This window comes from Oryctolagus cuniculus, chromosome X (assembly GCF_964237555.1).
Source record: "Oryctolagus cuniculus chromosome X, mOryCun1.1, whole genome shotgun sequence".
NCBI lineage: Eukaryota > Metazoa > Chordata > Mammalia > Lagomorpha > Leporidae > Oryctolagus > Oryctolagus cuniculus.
This window is the reverse complement of record NC_091453.1, coordinates 98725374-98739044: the sequence shown is the minus strand read 5'-3', so window position 1 is coordinate 98739044 and position 13671 is coordinate 98725374. Positions and strand designations below refer to the sequence as shown.

The 13671-nt window shown below is 42.4% G+C and overlaps 1 pseudogene; it reads left to right on the top strand.

Annotated features, from left to right (window-relative positions):
• Window positions 1–314: 314 nt before the first annotated feature.
• Window positions 315–2453, top strand: LOC138847512 (ras-related protein Rab-38 pseudogene; annotated as a pseudogene).
• Window positions 2454–13671: the final 11218 nt, after the last annotated feature.

Sequence of the window (13671 nt, the reverse complement as noted above, 5' to 3'; positions counted from 1 at the left end):
GTGCGCAGGCCGCAACGCACCAGCCGCGGCGGCCATTGGAGGGTGAACCAACGGCAAAGGAAGACCTTTCTCTCTATCTCTCTCTCTCACTGTCCACTCTGCCTGTCAAAAAATAAAAAATAGAGTCATAGTATAATGAGAAAAACCACTACAGCAACGAAACCAAAGAATATGTCCACAATGCCAAGCAACAAATGCAGAAACTGAGGAAACAAGAACAAGGAAGAAATTATGACACCCCCAAATGAACAAGACACCCCAATTCAAGATTATGAAGATAAGATAGAAGAAATGCAAGAAACGGACACTCGCGCTCCCCGAGTCTCTCTCCTGCCTAACCCGGGCTGTGCTTCCCCCGCCAGGCACGGCAAGGCGGGCCGGCAGCCAGGATGCAGGCCCCGCACAAGGAGCACCTGTACAAGCTGCTGGTGATCGGTGACCTGGGCGTGGGCAAGACCAGCATCATTAAGCGCTACGTACACCAGAACTTCTCGCACTACCGGGCCACCATCGGCGTGGACTTCGCGCTCAAGGTGCTGCACTGGGACCCGGAGACTGTGGTGCGCCTGCAGCTCTGGGACATCGCAGGTCAAGAGAGATTTGGAAATATGACCAGGGTCTATTACCGAGAAGTTATGGGTGCATTTATTGTTTTTGATGTCACCAGACCAGCCACATTTGAAGCAGTGGCAAAGTGGAAAAATGATTTGGACTCAAAGTTAACTCTCCCTAATGGCAAACCAGTTTCAGTGGTTTTGTTGGCCAATAAATGTGATCAGGCGAAGGATGTGCTCATGAACAATGGCCTCAAGATGGACCAATTCTGCAAGGAGCATGGTTTCGTAGGATGGTTTGAAACATCAGCAAAGGAAAATATAAACATTGATGAAGCCTCCAGATACCTGGTGAAGCACATCCTTGCAAACGAGTGTGACCTCATGGAGTCCATCGAGCCGGACGTCGTGAAGCCCCATCTCACATCGCCCAAGGTTGTCAGCTGCTCCAGCTGTGCCAAATCCTAGTAGCTTTTTTTTTTTTTTTTTTTTTTTTTTTGCTGGCAGATGATAGAAATAATCCCATCATCCCATGAATTGTGCCTTTTTTTTTAATCATTTTCAGTAAATGTCAGGATAGGGAAACACATGTGGCAAGCCAAAGATTTATGCCTCTATCTTTCCTATAAGAAAGAAGCAACAAGTGCTGTTTTTATGTTTCTCCCACCATCAGCACGGTGTTTACAAGCTTTTTAAATATTTAATCTTCTGGGACTGGTGCCGTGGCTCACTTGGTTAATCTTCCGCCTGTGGCGCCGGCATCCCATATGGGCACCGGGTTCTAGTCCCAGTTGCTCCTCTTCCAGTCCAGCTCTCTTCTGTGGCCCGGGAGGGCAGTGGAGGATGGCCCAAGTGCTTGGGCGCCTGCACACGCATGGGAGACCAGGAGGAAGCACCTGGCTCCTGGCTTTTGCTCGGCACAGCACCAGCCGTAGCAGTCATTTGTGGGGTGAACCAATGGAAGGAAGACTTTTCTGTCTCTCTCTCTCTCTCTCACTGTCTATAACTCTTCCTGTCAAATAAATAAAAAAATTTTTAAAAAGGTATTTAATCTTGGGGCTGGTGCTATGGCATAGAAGGTTAAGCCTCCACTTGCAGTATTGGCATCCCATATGGGCACTGGTTGGAATCCTGGCTGCTCCACATCGGATCCAGCTCCCTGCTCATACACCTGGAAAAGCAGTGGAATATCCCAAGAACATGGGTCCCTGCACCCACATGGGAAGCCCAGAAGAAGCTCCTGGTTCCTGGCTTTAGCCAGGCCCAGCCCCAGCTGTTGCAGACATCTGGAGAGTGAGCCAGCAGATTCATATCCTCTCTCTCTCTCTCTCTCTCTCTCTCTCCTGCTCTCTCTGTATCTCTGCCTTTCAAATAAATAAATAAATCTTTTTAAAAAAGTATTTATTCTGTTGCAAAATTCTGTTGTGTATCCAACCAAAATTCTGCAGGACCAGAGTCAGCCCTGTCATTACCTTATTTAAACCAGTGTATGTCTAAAGCCTAAAAGAGATGGGGAAAAAATAGCAAATAAGCTGTCAATTTTATCATTGACTGTTGGGTTGTCCCTGGTGTCTTTGTGCAGATTTCAATACCATCTCTGATGGTCTGACATGCCTGTTACGTAGAAGAGTTATTTTCTCCTCAAATGACCTCCATAAGAGATGCCTCTGATTTAGCTCTTCACAGTCACGTACACAGGCTTTCTGCTCTTTCATTGCCTTCATTGTCACTTGCCATGCCCTGAATGTCAGTTTAACTGAAAACTGTTATGAATAGACCTGCCCCTTATGTGTGCCTTTTGATTAGCTTTCTCAGCCTCAAGCTGCGGGACTCTTCTGTACATGTAATATATATTATATATATTTTCACAAGTGAAAAATAAACAATAAAAGATGCTGTTTCCCAAAAAAAAAAAAGGAAATGCAAGAAACGGATCTCAAACAATTGATAAGAACATTAAGAAGTTCTCAAAAACAAATTCTTGAACTACAGAAATCCTTAATGCACCGAATAGAAAATCTCTCGTGAAAATGAAATATTAAGGAGGAATAAAAATGAAATGAAGCAACTAGTAGAACATGAAACTGATAGTGATGAGAAATCATAATGAAATGAAGAATTCAATAGATCAAATGAAAAACGCATTAGAGAGACTTAAAAACAGAATGAGTGAAGCAGAAGAGAGAAGATCGGACTTAGAACACAGCACAGAAAGTATACAATCAAACCAAAGAAAAGAAGAGGAAATTAGAAATCTAAAAAATATTGTCGGGAATCTACAGGATACTATTAAAAAAAACAACATTCGGAAATCCTTACTTAATGTATACTAAGCTGATCTTCTGTATATTAAGATAATCGAAAATGAATCTTGATGTGAATGGAAGGGGAGAGGGAGTGGGAAAGGGGAGGGTAGTGGGTGGGAGGGACGGTATGTGGGGGAAGCCATTGTAATCCATAAATCGTACTTTGGAAATTTATAGTCATTAAATAAAAGTTAAAAAAAAAAAAACATTCGGGTTCTAGGAGTTCCTGAAGGCATGGAGAGGGAGAAAGGATTAGAAGGCCTTTTTAGTGAGATACTAGCAGAAAATTTCCTGGGTTTGGAGAAGGACAGAGACATCCTAGTACAGGAAGCTCATAGAACCACTAATAAACATGACCAAAAGAGATCCTCACCACGTCACATTGTAATCAAACTCACCACAGTGAAACAAATATCCTAAAATGTGCAAGAGAGAAACGTCAGATTACTCTCAGAGGATCTCCAATTAGACTCACAGCTGACTTCTCATCAGAAACCCTACAGGCTAGGAGGGAATAGAGATATAGCCCAAGTACTAAGAGAAAAAAAATGCCAGCCCAGAATATTATATCCTGCAATGCTCTCATTTGTGAATGAAGGTGAAATAAAGACCTTTCATAGCAAACAGGAATTGAAAGAATTTGTCACCACTCGTCCAGCCCTGCAAAAAATGCTTAAAGATGTGCTACACACAGAAACACAGAAACACGGCCATCAATATGAAAGAAGGTAAAGGAAGAAAACCTACCAGTAAAAGATCATAGGAAGCTCAAAGCTTATACTAGAAAATATCTTTGGGAAAATGGCAGGGCAAAGTTACTACCTATCAATAGTCACATTGAATGTTAATGGCCTCAACTCTCCAGTTAAAAGGCACAGACTGGCTGAATGGATTAAGAAACAAAACCCATCTATTTGCTGCCTAAAAGAAACCCATCTTTCCAACAAAGATGCATGCAGACTGAAAGTGAAAGGTAGGAAAAAGATATTCCACGCCAACAGAAACCAAAAAAAGCAAGTGTAGCCATATTAATATCGGACAAAATAAACTAACACAAAAACTGTTAAGAGAGACAAAGAGGAACACTACCTAATCATTAAGGGATCAATTCAGCAGGAAGATGTAACTATCATCAATGTATATGCACCTAATTACAGTTCACCAGTTTATTTAAAAGATATGTTAAGGTACTTAAAGGGAGACTTAGACACCAATACAATAGTACTGGGGTGTGGTGGAATGAGAAGGCCATGCCAAGATGGCCCTGGCAAGCAAGCATCAGTTACTCAGGAATGGCTTTGACTCCCACCTGAGAACAGAAACTGTCTGGCAACCGGCTGTGATTGGTTGGGGCATATACCGCCCCTTGACTGGATTGGCTGGTCTTGGCTATATAAGCTGTTGTACTAACTGAAATAAATGAGTCTGCAGGCTGCTTGCCTCAAGCCCACTTTCACCCAACTCCCAGGGTCTGTGTGGTGACTCTGCGCCTCTTTCCCTACCACACTCCTGTTAGAAATGAATCCACTGCAATATTGTTGAGAAATCAACTGAAACATCTGGTGTGCCAACGTGACTGAGAAAGACAGTGTGTCAGACTTGGCAATGCCCCCCCCCCCGATTTTGACAAGAAGGCCCCTCGGTGTTTTGTGTGCTGTTCGGTTATGAGGGTGAGCACAGAACCCCCTCCTACACCACCTTCCTTGTCCTCAGTCTAAGTGACCCCAGGTTAGGCACACACCACCCAGAAGCGTACGTCACTTCTCGGCTCCTCCTTTTACTTTCGGTTCACCCGGAAAATTCACATAAGGGACTGATCATCCCAGAATTCAGAACTAAGTCATCTTCCCTCACTCGAGAGAGGTGATGCTCTGGAGACACCATGTGGGCATATGGCTTTGACCTAACCAATCAAGGAAGTCCCCCACTAAGCACAGGACATACGTACAATCTGATACACCACTATCTGTTTGTCTAACGTAGGAAAACCTCCTGCAAAATGCCATCTACAGCTGAGATGCTAGGAATTTGCTTTGTTATGGCAGCAGTGCTGTGCATGTCTTTCCTTTGGCTAGAGTTGGCGTTCTGTGCCACTCTTAAGTACTCAAACATGGGAAAGATACCCCCTTCTCAGAAACCCACAGAGATTACCAAACATAGTGAATCTGTGAGTGATAAGAGCCTGACACTCCAGGTCCCTGTCTCACAGACAATGGTTGATGACTTAGGGAGAGAGAGCGCTGAGTGAAAATGACAATGTAGCATACAAGGTAGCAAACAATGTAGCAATGCCTAGTCAGGCACCCCCCACATACCCATAGGATGAACTTAGAGGACCTCTAGACAATAACTCATGTGAGGTCATTCGATCCACACCCAGTAAGGATCCCCACATTTGTGGCAGTACTCTGGAACCCCAGGCTCTCAGGGCAGCCTCCAGACCCCATCCCACCTGCACATTTGCTGTTAATGTAGGAGCGGATTCAGAATTCAGGCCCTGGATTCCAACACCTATAAATGACCTTACTATGCTAAAAAAGGCTTCTCAAGAGTCAGGTCCTGACTCTCCCTACTTTGAACAAGTGCTCACACAATGGGCAGCGAACCTTCAAACTCATTTTGACTGGGTTGCACTGCTCAAAGCATGTTTGTCGAGACCACAGTTTTTACAGTGGAAAGCCTCCTATTAGGAAGAGGCTGAAATTGTGGCAAGGAATAATGCTGCCTATGGAATAGCAGTAACCTTTGATATGCTTACAAGCCGTGGCACCTACATATATCCTCATGAACAGGCCCACATTGGAGTAGTTGCCTATTTTGATCAGGTCAGAGATTTGGCACTTAGAGCCTTAAAAAATATAAATCCTCCTGATTATAGTCAGCTCTTTAGAAATCTAGTTCAAGGCCCAGGAGAATGGTTCCGATTTCCTTGCCAGAGTCTTGGAGGCAGTAGAGAAAAGATTACTGCCTGGCCCCGATCAAGAAAATTTGGTCAAACAATTAGCTTGGGAAGGTGCTACCAAAGAGGCAAAAGCAGCAATCGCCCCAGTCCATAATGAAGATGTTTCTAAATGGATAGTAGCCACAAAGGAGGTAAACCCTACCGATACACCCATATAGGCCCTAACTGCAGCCATTAACAAACTGAACACAAAGAAGTCTAATGACCCTGCAGTTTGTTGGGGATGCCAAGAAATAGGACACCTACAGTGAAACTGCCCAAACACTGAAAGACAGGGCAAGCCCAAAATGCTGCGTCCCAGATGTAAAAAAGGCTTTCATTGGGCAAAAGATCGCAAGACCAAGCCTTTAAACTCCCAGTGGGGCAGCCCTCAGCACAGCAAGTAAGAGGGAGTCCCACCACCATTAACTGGTCGATGTCCATCTTCAATCTGAGGCTGAAATTGAACCTATATTTAGATGACATTGCCTTTGTGGGTTTAATTGATATGGGAGCAGGTGTTACTGTCTTAAAAGCTAGGGATGCAAGAAAAATGCAGCATTGGAAGATAGCACCCAGACCTAACTTTCAAGGTGTTGGAGGATTAAAATTGGCTGATCAGGTCATCACGCCTGTAACTTGGTGAGATGACAATGGAGATACAGGAACCATCTTTCCACTAATTGCTGAGGTTTCCATGACCTTATGGGAGAGAGCTGTGCTCTCACAAATGCAAGTGGTCCTTACTACGGATCACAAATCTTCACAAGCCAACAGCTTTAGTGGAGAACCTACAAGTAAGATTCACCCCCAATTCTAGGGGCCACTGCTCACCTCATACAAAAGCCAAGCCCGATCCCCATTGAATGGGAAAAAAAGGAAACATCTGGGTAGAGCAGTGGGCAATATTACAACCCAAACTTGGCATCCTTGGAGAACTGGTACAGGAACAATTAGAAAAGGGACACATAGAGCCCTCCACTAGCCCTCATAACACGCCCATTTTTGTGATACCAAAGAAACAGGGAAAATATATGCTTCTACAGGATTTGAGAGCCATTAACAAAAACAAAAACGGTGGGAACATTCCAGGCTGGCATTCCCCATCCAGGGGCCATTCCTAATGGATACCACATAGTTACCACTGATATCAAAGATTGCTTCTTTTCCATTCCCATTGCAGAGCAGGGTAAGTCTCACTTTGCCTTTACAGTATGGGAGCCCAATTTCCAGCTCCCTGCAAAAAGATTCCAGTGGACAGTACTCCCACAAGGCATGAAAAATAGCCCAGCCATTTGCCAAAGATACATTTCTCATGTGACCAGTACACTTAAAGATCAGTGCTTGGTCATACATTATGTGGATGATACCTTACTTGCTCACAAGAATGCAGCAACTCTGAATGCCTGTCTAAGTGAGACAGTAAGAAATTTACAATTCCTGGGTTTGTCTATTGCCACAGAAAATGTACAACATTTTCCTCCCTTTCAATTCTTAGATTATCAAATCTCCTCCCATATATCTCCAATGGGCCCAAACCTAAAAGTCAAGCATAAATACTCATTTAATGAACTTCAGCAACTATGTGGCCAAATCAATTGGCTGAAGCCCTTCCTTCCCCTAACACCTACAGAACTTAGACTGCTATACAATTTACTGACTAAGGGAAACAGCCCTTCCTCAAAAATCACATTGACACCAGCAGCCAAATCCACTATAGAAAAGATTAACACCCAGTTATCAAATTTAAAAACCTTTAGATATGACACTCAGGTGCCTCTATTTGCCATAACCATATCTACCCTCAAGGCCCCCTTGGGAGTTATTTGGAAGCAACAGGGACCACTTTTTGGGTGCACATTGCCTGGAGCGATTGTCGTAAATAAATTACCCAGGACAGGTCGACAATCACCTGCCAGCAGACAAGCTACTCCAGACACTACAAACCTTAGAAATAGACTATCCAATACATGCTTTCCCTGCTAATCAACCTATACCCATGGCACCATGTGTGTTTATGGATGCCAATAAGTCACTGTTTGGAATAGTGATCAAATCTTTAACAGAAAAAGATAAGATCCATGTAGAACCCCACGGGGGATCAGTACAGTTGGGAGAAATAAGAGCAATAGTCAAGGTTCTACTCCTTAGCCAAGATGGACTGGTAAATATATTTTTGGACAACAAATACTCAGTACAGGTAGCAAAGATGATCCCTTTTGCAGTCTTTAACCCAACCAATAAGCCAATTGACCAGATGTTCACAACACTTAAAGAGCTAACTGAGAACAGAAAATAATCATGGTATATATCACACGTAAGATCACATACTGGATTACCTGGCTTTATTTTCCAAGGCAACAGAAAGGTTGATCGTCTTATCTCCTGCAACACGGTTTCCATTGGACACTTAGAACAAGCCCATATTTTACACCAAAAATTTCATATGTCAGCAAGCAATATAAAATTGCTTTTCCCAGAGCTAACAATGAGCCAATGCAAACACCTAGTGCACTCTTGCAAGCATTGTGCACCCCTCGCCCCATTAGGCCCACTGCAACAAGCAGGAGTGAACCCGCGAGGCCTTGCACCTAATAAGCTATGGCAAGTGGACATCACCCACATTAACTACTTTGGTAAGCTGAAGTTTGTCCACGTGGTGGTAGATACTTATTCAAAGGCTGTATTTGCAACAGCCCAATCTGGAGAAAAGGCTAGTAATGTGATAAAGGCGGTTAAGTCAGCCATGCTGGTCCTTGGTGTCCCCTGGACCATAAAGACTGATAACAGGCCAGCGTATACATCACAGGAATTTAATTCCTTCCTGAAATCTTGGAACATACAGTCTGCCACAGGTATCCCATACAACCCTCAGGGACAGGCAATCATTGAAAATTCATAGGACGATTAAAGATCTCTTACAAAGACAGAAAAACAATCAAATGCCCTAAGACCCACAGTTTGCTTTGACTGAGGTCCTTTTCACTATCAATTTTCTTACTTTTGATTCCCAAGGGATCAGCCCAGCTTATAAACACTGTGGATCCTTTCTATCCCAGAACCCAGCCCCTATGGTTAGGTGGAAAGACCCCCTGACAGGAGAATAGAAAGGACCACACCCTCTGCTAACCAAAGGTCAAGGATGTGCTTGTGTCTTTCCAGAGAATGTGGAACAGCCCATTTGGGTACCAGCCAGAAACATCAAGCATGCAACTGACAGCCAACCAGAACCAGCTGAACAAGACTGAGAATCCGCCTTGTTAGCAGACACACCTGTCCTATCATCCTACCCTGAGAAACTGCCCATAGCCATATCTGTTACTGTTTTGTACCCCACAAGCTCTGGTTAGCCACTCAAACGGCCCACAGCCTGTGTGCGGTCATGCAGTTCCTGATAACCATTATTCCTCATTCCTACCCCTATCCGAGCAAGCAATCCTGTGGTCTCTCGATTTGAGCACTGGTTAGTCCATGACAGGTAAGATCCCCTGGAGTACAACCTAAGACAGGCACAGCTGCATACAGAGACCACATGGAAATGGGGTCAACAATGCTATGGCCAAGAATCATGCCTCCCGCTGCTCAAAAATAAATGAAAAGGGGGAAATGTGGTGGAATGAGAAGGCCATGCCAAGATGGCCACTGGCAAGCAAGCGTCAGTTACTCAGGAATGGCTTTGACTCCCACCTGGCAACGGAGCCTGCCCGGCAACAGGCTGTGATTGGATGGCTTTGAAACACACATGGCAAATGGAGCCTGCCTGGCAACAGGCTATGATTCGATGGCTTTGGAAACTGCTTGGCAACCGCCTGTGATTGGTTGGGGCATAGACTGCCCCTTGACCGGAATGGCTGGTCTTGGCTATATAAGCTGTTGTACTAACTGAAATAAACAAGTCTGCTGGCTGCTTGCCTCAAGCCCACTTTCACCCAACTCCCAGGGTCTGTGTGGTGACTCTGCGCCTCTTCCCCACACCACGCTCCTCCTCCCAGAAACGAATCCACTGCAACATTGTTGAGAAATCAACTGCAACACTGGGGGACTTCAATACTCCACTCTCAGAAATAGATCAACCAGGAAACAGCAGGTTTAATTGACACTACTGCCCAACTGGATCTAACAGATATCTATAGAACTTTCAATCCTGCATTTAAAGAATTTACATTCTTCTCAACAGTGCATGGAACCTTCTCTAGGATTGACCACATACTAGGCCATAAAGCAAGTCTCAGCAAATTCAAAAGAATTAGAATCATACCATGCAGCTTCTCAAACCACAGCAGAATGAAGTTGGAAATTAGCTACCCAGGAATCCCTAGAGAGTATGCAAACACATGGAGACTGAACAACATGCTCCCGAATGAACACTGAGTCATAGAAGAAATCAAAAGAGAAATAAAAAGCTTTCAGAAAGTAAATGAGGAAAACAACATGACATATCAAAACTTATGGGATACAGCAAAAGCAGTGTTAAGAGGAAAGTTTATAGCAATAGGTACCTATGTCAAGAAATTGGAAAGGCACCAAATGAATGAGTGCATCTCAAGGATCTAGAAAAACTGCAGCAAATTATACCTAAATCTGGTAGGAGAAGAGAAATAATTAAAATCACAGAAGAAATCAACAGGACTGAATCCAAAAAACATTACAAAACATCAGCCAAACGAAGATCTGGTTTTACCTAAAAAAGAAGAGAAAAGACTCAATCAATAAAATCAGAGATAAAAAAGTAAACATAACAGACAGCATAGAAATAAAAAAAATCATCAAAAATTACTATAAGGAGTTGTATGCAGGCAAACAGGGAAATCTGCAGAAATGGATAGATTCCTAGACAATACAATCTACCCAAATTGAACCATGAAGACACAGAAAACCTAAATAGACCCATAAATGAGAAACAGTAATAAAGACCCTCCAAACAAAGAAAAGCACAGGACCAGGTGGTTTCACTGCTGAATTCCACCAGACATTTAAAGAAGAACTAATGCCAATACTACTCAAATTATTCAGAAAAACTGAAAAAGATAGAATCCTCCCAAATTCTTTCTATGAGGCCAGCATCATCTTAATTCCTAAGCTGGAGAAAGATGCAGCATTGAAAGAGAATTACAGACCAATATCCCTGATGAACATAGACACAAAAAAATTCTGTCCAATAGAATACAACAACACATCAGAAAGATCATCCACCCAGAACAAGTGGGATTTATCCCTGGTATGCAGGGATGGTTCAATGTTCCCAAAATCAATCAATGTGATACACCACATCAACAAACTGCAGAAGAAAAACCATATGTTTATCTGAATAGATGCCGAGAAAGCATTCGATAAAATTCAACACCATTTCATGATGAAAACTCTAAGCAAACTGGGTATGGAAGGAACATTCCTCAATACAATCAAAGCAATTTATGAAAAACCCATGGCCAGCATCCTATTGAATGGGGACAAGTTGGAAGCATTTCCACTGAGATCTGGTACCAGACAGGGATGCCCACTCTCACCACTGCTATTCAACATAGTTCTGGAAGTCTTAACCAGAGCTAATAGGCAAGAAAAAGAAATTAAAGGGATACAAATTGGGAAGGAAGAACTCAAACTATCCCTCTTTGCAGATGACATGATTCTTTACTTAGGGGATCCAAAGAACTCTACTAAGAGACTATTGGAACTCATAGAAGAGTTTGGCAAAGTAGCAGGATATAAAATCAATGCACAAAAATCAACAGCCTTTGTATACACAGGACATGACTGAGAAAGAACTGCCAAGATCAATCCCATTCACAACAGCCACAAAAACAAATACCTTGGAATAAACTTAACCAAGGATGTTAAAGATCTCTACGATGAAAATTACAAAACTTTAAAGAAAGAAATAGAAGAGGATACCAAAAAATGGAAAAATCTTCATGCTCATGGATTGGAAGAATGAATGTAATAAAAATGTCCATTCTCCCAAAAGCAATTTATAGATTCAATGCAATACCAATCAAAAAACAAAGACAATCTTCTCAGATCTAGAAAAAAAAGATGCAATTCATATGGAGACACAGGAGTCCTCGAATAGCTAAAGCAATCTTGTACAACAAAAACAAAGCCAGAGGCATCACAATACCAGATTTCAGGACATACTACAGGGCAGTTGTAATCAAAACAACATGGTACTGGTACAGAAACAGATGGATAGACCAATGGAACGGAATAGAAACACAAGAAATCAACCCAAACATCTACAGCCAACTTATATTGGATCAAGGATCAAAAACCAATTCCTGGAGCAAGGACAGTCTATGCAATAAATGGTGCTGGGAAAACTGGATTTCCACATACAGAAGCATGAAGCAAGACCCCTAACTTACACCTTAAACAAAAATTCACTCAAAATGGATTAAAGACTTAAATGTACAACCCGACACCATCAAATTATTAGAGAACATTGGAGAAATTCCGCAAGATATTGGCACGATCAAAGACTTCTTGGCATAGACCCCGGAGGCACAGGCAGTCAAAGCTAAAGTTGACTATAGGGATTGCATAAAATTGAGAAGTTTCAGTGCTGCAAAGGAAACAGTCAGGAAAGTGAAGAGGCAACTGACAAAATGGGAAAAATATTTGCAAACTATGCAACTGATAAAGGATTAATAACCAGAATCTACAAGGAGATCAAGAAACTCCACAACAACAAAACAGACAACCCACTTAAGAAGTGGACCAAGGACCTCAATAGACATTTTCCAAAAGAGGAAATACAAATGGCCAACAGACACATGAAAAATGTTCAAGTTCACTAGCCATCAGGGAAATGCAAATCAAAACCACAATGAGGTTTCACCTTACCCCGGTAAGAATGGCTCACATTCAGAAATCTACCAACAACAGATGCTGGCGAGGATGTGGGAAAAAAGGGACACTAACCCACTGTTGGTGGGAATGTAAACTGGTAAAACCACTATGGAAGTCAGTCTGGAGATTCCTCAGAGACCTGAATATAACCCTAGCATACAACCCAGCCATCCCACTCCTTGGAATTTACCCAAAGGAAATTAAATTGGCAAACAAACAAGCTGTCTGCACCTTTATGTTTATTGCAGCTCAATTCACAATAGCTAAGACCTGGAATCAACCTACATGCCCATCAACAGTAGAGTGGGTAAAGAAATTATCGGACATGTACTCTATAGAATACTATACAGCAGTCAAAAACAATGAAATCCGGTAATTTGCAACAAGATGGAGGAATCTGGAACACATCATGCTGAGTGAAATAAACAAGCCCCAAAGGGACAAATATATGTTCTCCCTGATTGGTGACAACTAACGGAGCACCAAAAAGGAAACCTGTTGAAGTGAAATGGACACTACAAGAAACAGTGACTTGATCAGCCCTTGTCCTGACTGTTGATGAACAACTAAATACTTTATCCCTCTTAGTAATTTTTTGTTTGTTCTACTTAATACTATTGGTTTAATTCTGTGATTAATAAACAATTATTAAGTGTTAAATTTAACTGAAAATGATTCCTGTTAAATTTAAGAGTGGGAATAAGAGAGGGAAAAGATTTAAATTTGGGACATGCTCAATCAGACTTGCCCCCAAATGGTAGCATTAGATATGTGCCTGGGGATTCCAATTCAATTCCATCAAGGTTGCATGTACCAATGCCATCTCACTAGTCCAAGTGATCAATTTCTGTTCACAATTCATCATAATGATAGAAATAAGATTCAAAGGGTTCACATAAACAAGACTAGTGTCTGAAAACACTAAACAATAGAATAAAAAAGGGAGAGAATGATCCAACATGGGACGTGGGATACACAGCAGACTCATAGAATGGCAGATGTCCTAAACAGCACTCTGGCCTCA